Source organism: Schistocerca piceifrons, chromosome 7 (assembly GCF_021461385.2).
Source record: "Schistocerca piceifrons isolate TAMUIC-IGC-003096 chromosome 7, iqSchPice1.1, whole genome shotgun sequence".
Lineage (NCBI taxonomy): Eukaryota > Metazoa > Arthropoda > Insecta > Orthoptera > Acrididae > Schistocerca > Schistocerca piceifrons.
The window spans coordinates 471,912,183-471,919,387 of record NC_060144.1 but is presented as its reverse complement, the minus strand read 5'-3'; the positions used below and the strand labels follow the sequence as shown (position 1 = coordinate 471,919,387).

Here is a 7,205-nt window from a genome sequence, read left to right as displayed (position 1 = left end):
TTCCTCGTCCTCTTCCTCTTCGTTGTCATCGTTATCCACTTCATATACACTGAAGCGCCAAAGAAACTGGTACAGGCATGCGTTTTCAACTACAGAGATAAGCAAACAGGCAGAATATGGCGCTGCGGTCGGAAACGACTGTATAAGGCAACGCTTGTCTGGCGCAGTTGTTAGATCGGTTACTGCTGCTACACTGGCAGGTTATCAAGACTTAAGTGAGTTTGAACGTGGTGCTATAGTCCATGCATGAGCTATCGAACACAGCTTCTCCGAGGTAGCGATAAAGTCGGGATTTTCCCGTACGACAATTTCACGAACGTACCGTGAATACCAGGAATCCGCGAAACATCAAACCGCCGGTATCGCTGTGGCCGGAAAAAGATTCTGCAAGATCGGGGCCAACGACGACTGAAAAGAATCGTTCAGCGTGACGTAAGTGCATCCCCCCTGCAAATTGCTGCAGATTTCAATGCTGGGCCATCGACAAGTGTCAGAGTGCGAACCATTCAACGAAACATCATCGATATGGGCTTTCGGATCCGAGGGCCCACTCTTGAACCCTTGATGACTGCACGACACAAGACTTTACGCCTCGCCTAGATCTACCTGACAACACCGATATTGAATTGTTGATGAGTGGGAACATATTGGGTGGTCGGACGAGGCTCGTTTCAGATTATATCGAGCGGATGGACGTGTACGAGTACGGAGACAACCTCATGAATCCTTGGACCCTGCATGTCAGCAGGGGACTTTTCAAGCTGGTGGAGGCTCTGTAATGGTATGGGGAGTGCGCAGTTGGAGTGATTCGAGACCCCAGATACATCTAGATACGACTCTGACAGGCAGACGTAAGTAAGCATCCTGTCTGATCACCTGCACCCATTCAAGTCCATAATGCATTCCGACAGACTTGGGCAATACCAGCAGGACAATGCGACATTCCACAGTCCAGAGTTGTTACACAGCAGCTGCAGGAACACTCACCTCAGTTTAAATACTTCCACTGGCCACCAAACTCCCCAGACATGAACATTATTGAGCAAACCTGGGATGTTTTGTACTTTCAACATTGCAGCACAGTCATCAATCGTGGTAATGTAATATATAAGAAACTATCAGCCTCGATTGCGGTAATGAAACCAACCTTTACCTAGATTTCAGCCCAAATAATTGAGCCTTCTTCAGAAGATATTCAGGCTGATTTAGTTTTATTACTAGACCATGCCCTCTTAGACAAATTATAGATTCGGGTATATCTTGTGAAGAAGGCTCAATTATTTGGGCTGAAACCTTGGTTAAAGGTTGGTTTCATTACCGCAATCGAGGCTGATAGTTTCTTATATATCTGGGATGCCTTGCACGACGTGCTGTTCAGATCTCCACCCCCGCCCCTCCCCCCCCCCCCCCCCCCTCCGTACTCTTACGGATTTTATGGACAGCTCTGCAGGATTCATGATGTCATTTCCCTCTAGCACTACTTCAGACATTAGTCGAGTCCATGCCACGTCGTTTTGCGGCACTTCTTTGTCCTCGCGGGGGCCCTACACGATATGAGGTAGGTGTACCAGTTTTTTTGGCTCTTCAGTGTAGTTACAGTTTTAGCACCTTTCATAGCAACAATTCTAACAGTTCTGTAACTTGGCACATCGAATGTCAGAGGAAAAAATGTTCAAATGTGTGTGAAATCTTATGGGACTTAACTGCTAAGGTCATCAGTCCCTAAGCTTACACACTACTTAACCTAAATTATCCTAAGGACAAACACAGACACCCACGCCCGAGGGAGGACTCGAACCTCCGCCGGGACCAGCCTGTGCGGCTGGTCCCGGCGGAGGTGCGTCCATAACTGCAGCGCCCCAGACCGCTCGGCAATGTCAGAGGAGCCTCGTCCATATTCGCTATTTGACTTATTATCTTTCCATCGCTTTATTATTCAAATCGAAATAAAACTGGTGTGGGGCTAAGTCTATTCTATATCACGTCATAATTATTATGTTACATTAACAAAACTCAAAAATGCTGACATGCTTACAACACTGACGTACATCTTACTTAAGCAATTACATGCTTCTTGCACAAAATCTCGTAAGACACTGACGTTAAATGCCAACATGGCTGCCTCTATAATTCCAAACGATCCTCGGTAATGTTATAAAGGGTTTTTTAATAAAATTACTATTGCAACTGTTGCCTCAAAATTAATGACATATTTCAAAAGTTTCACTGGCTCTTACAGAGCAAATACATATATGGATTTTCAACCATTAACATTTTAGGAGTGTGCAAATACTCAAAATATGAAATATAACAATCCTTTTACTATTTTTATAAAATGCAAAAGATACATGGTTTGGAAAATGTTCGTACCAATTACAGGACGTATACACTTCAATACAATTATAATTTAGTAACCAGTTTCATTGCAATAATTCTACAAACACAGATCCATCTTTTGTTTACGTGAGTGATACCTGTTTATTTCAAGTTGGATCGAAAACTACGTGTTTTAAATGGGTTTCAGTGGACTGTTAACGTCTCATTCTGCAGTACGGCAGAAACACTTGGCAGGAATGTAGCCACTGTAACGGTGTTCACGAGAATTTACGATTGCAGGAAGACGGGTCTTCAGTCGCGGGTCTTCAGTCGGCCACCTGACACTATGGAGAGGGACGTAGGGCCGTGGCGTGTCGTACTATTTCTGCAGCAACAAATTTGAGCTCCATTTGGCACCACAGTGATGCAGCGATTGTTACAAATCGGTTACTTCAAGGATAGCTCGGAGCTAGACGGCCTGTAGCGTGCATTCCACCGGCCCCAAACCACAGCCAACTACGAATTCGGCGTTGTCAAACAAAGGCTCATTGGAGGGCAAGGTGGAGGTTTGTTGTGTTTTGCTGATGGAAGTTCGTTCTGCCTCGGTGCCACTGATGGCCGTGTATTGATTAGGAGTCCAGTCGAGGGCCTGAAGCCAACCTATCCACGTGATACATACACTGGTCGTACACCTGGAGTTACAGTATGGGGTGCGATTTCGTATGACAGATGGAGCACTCTCGTGATCATCTCACGCACCCTGACAGTAAATTTGTACGTCAGTTTGATGATTCGACCTATTTTGCGGCCATTCATGAGCAGCGTTAAAGGCAGTGTCTTCCAACAAGATAACGCTCACCCACATACCGCAATGATTCGACCTATTATGCAGCCATTCATGAACAGCATTTCAGGAAGTGTCTTCCAACAAGATAACGCTCACCCACATACCGCTGTTGAAACCCAACACGCTGTACAGAGTGTCGACATGTTGTCTTAGCCTGCTCGATCACCACCTGTGCCTTCAATTGAGAATATATGGCACGTCATCGGACGACAATTCCAGCGTCATCCACAAACAACATTTACCGTCTTTATATTGACTGTGGGAGTGCAACAGGCATGGAATTCAATCCCACAAACTGACATTCTCTTCCTGTACAATAAAGTGCATGCGTGTTTGCACGCTTGCATTCGACATTCTGGTGGATACACCGTTTATTAATGTACCAGCATTTAACATTTCCAATGGCTTATCTCGCGCTTACCTGTGATCTCGGGATGGTAATCACTTGCATACGTTCCCTAGACAAATGTATTACCGAAATTTCATTGCTTTACATTAATTATTTTTTGGTATCGCGATTTTGTTCCGACAGTATGTAGCTTGTGTGCATTAAACAAAAACCTCGATCTACTGTAATTTAAATATACCTCTGTATCTTCGGACCCTGCATTACAACGGCGTTTCAGTTTGTGCAGCCATAAGAATAGAAACATGAATTGTGGGAAATTTCTCTACCTCCAGCATTCCTATTGCATTTTTGAATGGCTTTAAAATTGTCACTAGATGTTTTGCAGTGTTGTCGTTTTTCAGAGAGGCCACACCAGTTTTATTTCGATTTGAATAATAAAGCGATGGAAAGATAATATTTTCTCTTCATACTCTAGCGCCATTTTCTGAGATTTTTGATTTTGGTTCGCTTACTAAGTCCAAGAGGCTTCATAAATCTGTAGCACTAACCAGTTCCACCCTTAAAGTCTGTAAAGTTCCACTGCAGCTCTAGCTTACGAGAGTGTGTTTGAATCAGTTTTGAATTAATTCTAATACCATTTCGACGCTCTCCTTGAATCCACTTCAATACGTCATCTTCTAGTTTTCTCCATTTCGCATTCAGTCCTCTATTCGCAAATTTAGTCTTCCTTATTTTTTTCAGTTCTTCTTTGTGGCCCACCAATCACGAATGATTTTTTCTGTTGGTGGACCCCCAAAATGCCGCACAACTGCTCTGTTTCCGTGTTCTTCTGCATATGCTACTGCTTTCGATCTATAGACCGCACCATACGAATACCTTTAATTTTTTCCCATTAGGAAACTAATTACTAACAAAAATATTGTACTGTTACCGGCATCACTAATTATTTCTGCTTTTGTCACTGGCACAGAGTGCAATGACACATCATTCTGGGTTTGTGCTGACGGGGCCGGAGGGGGACAGTATTAGCAAACTTGTGAATCCGTACAACTCATGTTTGTCGCATCAGTGCTTTGCTGCTGCCAGTTGAATCCAAAGTTGCCAGATAGAGATAGGTTTCCCGCGGCATCGAATATATGGCCATTTTTAAGACTGGAGGGAATTTCAGATCAAACACTGGAAGTTTTTACATTAACTTCGAGTATAATACGCACCCGAATTTTAAATGCAATTTTTCTAAGAGAAAAGTGTTTCTTATAGTCCGTAAAATAATGGTTGTGAGTGTATTGTGTCGGAGCTAAGTGAGTTCGAACATGGGCAAATTGAGCGAGTTGGAATTCCAAATCAGATCATCACTGCTGCAAATGAGCGTAACTAGAAAACGTGGTGCCGAAGCCTTAGAACCTGGGCTACTGTGCAATGAGAAAAAGTCATTTGGTCGGATGAGTCTTGTTTCACACTGTTTCCAACTTCATCAACAAAGGAGGTGGCTTACAAAACACTCGTTCGACCTATACTTGAGTATTGCTCATCAGTGTGAGATCCGTACCAGATCGGTTTGACGGAGGAGATAGAGAAGATGCAAAGAAGAGCGGCGCGTTTCGTCACAGGGTTATTTGGTAACCGTGATAGCGTTACGGAGATAATAAACTCAAGTGGCAGACTCTGCAAGAGAGGCGCTCTGCATCGCGGTGTAGCTTGCTCGCCAGGTTTCGAGAGGGTGCGTTTCTGGATGAGGTATCGAATATATTGCTTCCCCCTACTTATACCTCCCGAGGAGATCACGAATGTAAAATTAGAGAGATTAGAGCGCGCACGGAGGCTTTCAGACAGTCGTTCTTCCCACGAACCATACGCGACTGGAACAGGAAAGGGAGGTAATGACAGTGGTACGTAAAGTGCCCTCCGCCACACACCGTTGGGTGGCTTGCGGAGTATAAATGTAGATGTAGATGTAGATGTCACTGCTCGCATGGTGGGTGCCTCCGTAACCAAGGAAATCGAACTGAAAAGTCACTGCAAAACTGAATGTCGCACTCGTGAACGCCGTCAGCACCAAAACAACAGGAAGGGACCTCCATTAGCAGGGAATTATTGAGCGAGTTGGAATTCCAAATCAGATCATCACTGCTGCAAATGAGCGTAACTAGAAAACGTGGTGCCGAAGCCTTAGAACCTGGGCTACTGAGCAATGAGAAAAAGTCATTTGGTCGGATGAGTCTTGTTTCACACTGTTTCCAACTTCTGGCCGAGTTTTAGCCTCAACAGTGAAACATGGCGGGGGTTCGGTGATGATTTGGGTACCTAAATCGTGCTATCCCGTTACTTGTTTTCGATCTATTGATGCGCTTCCCACTGCCCTTTTCGTTGCGCTTCTAAGGTGTATCTTGCTCTTTTAGTGATCACTGGTAATTTCACAGTTAGATAGCTTTTGTCAATTCATTACAACGGTCATAACTTTAGGGCATAGTTTCTTCAACATAGGGCATGATGGGTTACTTACACTAGTAAACTAAATTTCAAAAAGTGCAGACCGCCTACAGAGAGACAATGTGCGCACAGTCTAAGCTTAAAGTGACAGATCGAGGAAAGTTGACAGACTCAGTGACACACAGGACACCACCACTGAAGATACAGCGCTCATCACTGAAATGCGCTGAGAATGCAGGCTTACTGTTACCTGCATAACACAGCAAAATTACATTATGTAGCAATTTTGCGAGAAAGAGGTTGCCAGTCATTTAAACACCAACTATGCAAGACACGATGGTTATGAAAATCATTTTTGAGTAGCTGAATAAAATATTTCAATTCGGTGGTGGTGGTGGTGGTTAGTGTTTAACGTCCCGTCGACAACGAGGTCATTAGAGACGGAGCGCAAGCTCGGGTTAGGGAAGGATTGGAAAAGAAATCGGCCGTGCCCTTTCAAGGGAACCATCTCGGCATTCGCCTGAAACGATTTAGGGAAAGCACGGAAAACCTAAATCAGGATGGCCGGAGACGGGATTGAACCGTCGTCCTCCCGAATGCGAGTCCAGTGCGCTAACCACTGCGCCACCTCGCTCGGCATTTCAATTCGGATGACATGTGTCGATGTGGGCTAGAATAGGAAGACACATGTTGTCCGAATTTACAAATTTTATTCCGTACCTGTGCTGTCCTCGGCATAAACAACACGATGAGAAAGAACGTATAATGAAATGAAAATTGAATGCTTGAATAAAACTACAATTTTAATTGGCAGATGTGGACTTTTTGGTTTGAATGAAGAAACAATGAACAGTTCCGGAAGGAGCCCGGCGTTTAAAGAAGTGGTAAATCAACCACTCATGAGCAACATGTGTGGCCTCTCGTTCTCTCCTTTCTGCTACTAGCATCGCCTTATCCTTAGTACCCCGCTGACTTGTTTAAGCTACAATCATTCGGAAATCTTTTAAAATCTGGTCGCACTACTAGATCAAATAGTGTCCCATACGTTTAGGACAAAATTATATGGCCGCTAGAGGATTGTAAACAGCATGTTTCGAAACCAGGAACAGTGGTCAGAAAAGTGTATTTCGAACGGTACAGGGCCTTGAAGGATCTAAGTGTGCGAAGTTCGTGCTTGTAGACTGCTTGTATTTTATAACATAAAATCTGACTGGTGCATCAAATTTGGTGGCGTTGCCTTGCAGAAAAATTCACAGTCGCTCG

General features: G+C 44.1%; 1 non-coding gene across 1 annotated transcript; it reads right to left on the bottom strand.

Annotated features, from left to right (window-relative positions):
- Window positions 1-6,503: 6,503 nt before the first annotated feature.
- Trnaa-cgc lies at window positions 6,504-6,576 on the bottom strand. The gene has a single exon. It is a non-coding gene; the product is annotated as a tRNA-Ala (tRNA).
- Between the last annotated feature and the right edge of the window lie 629 nt (window positions 6,577-7,205).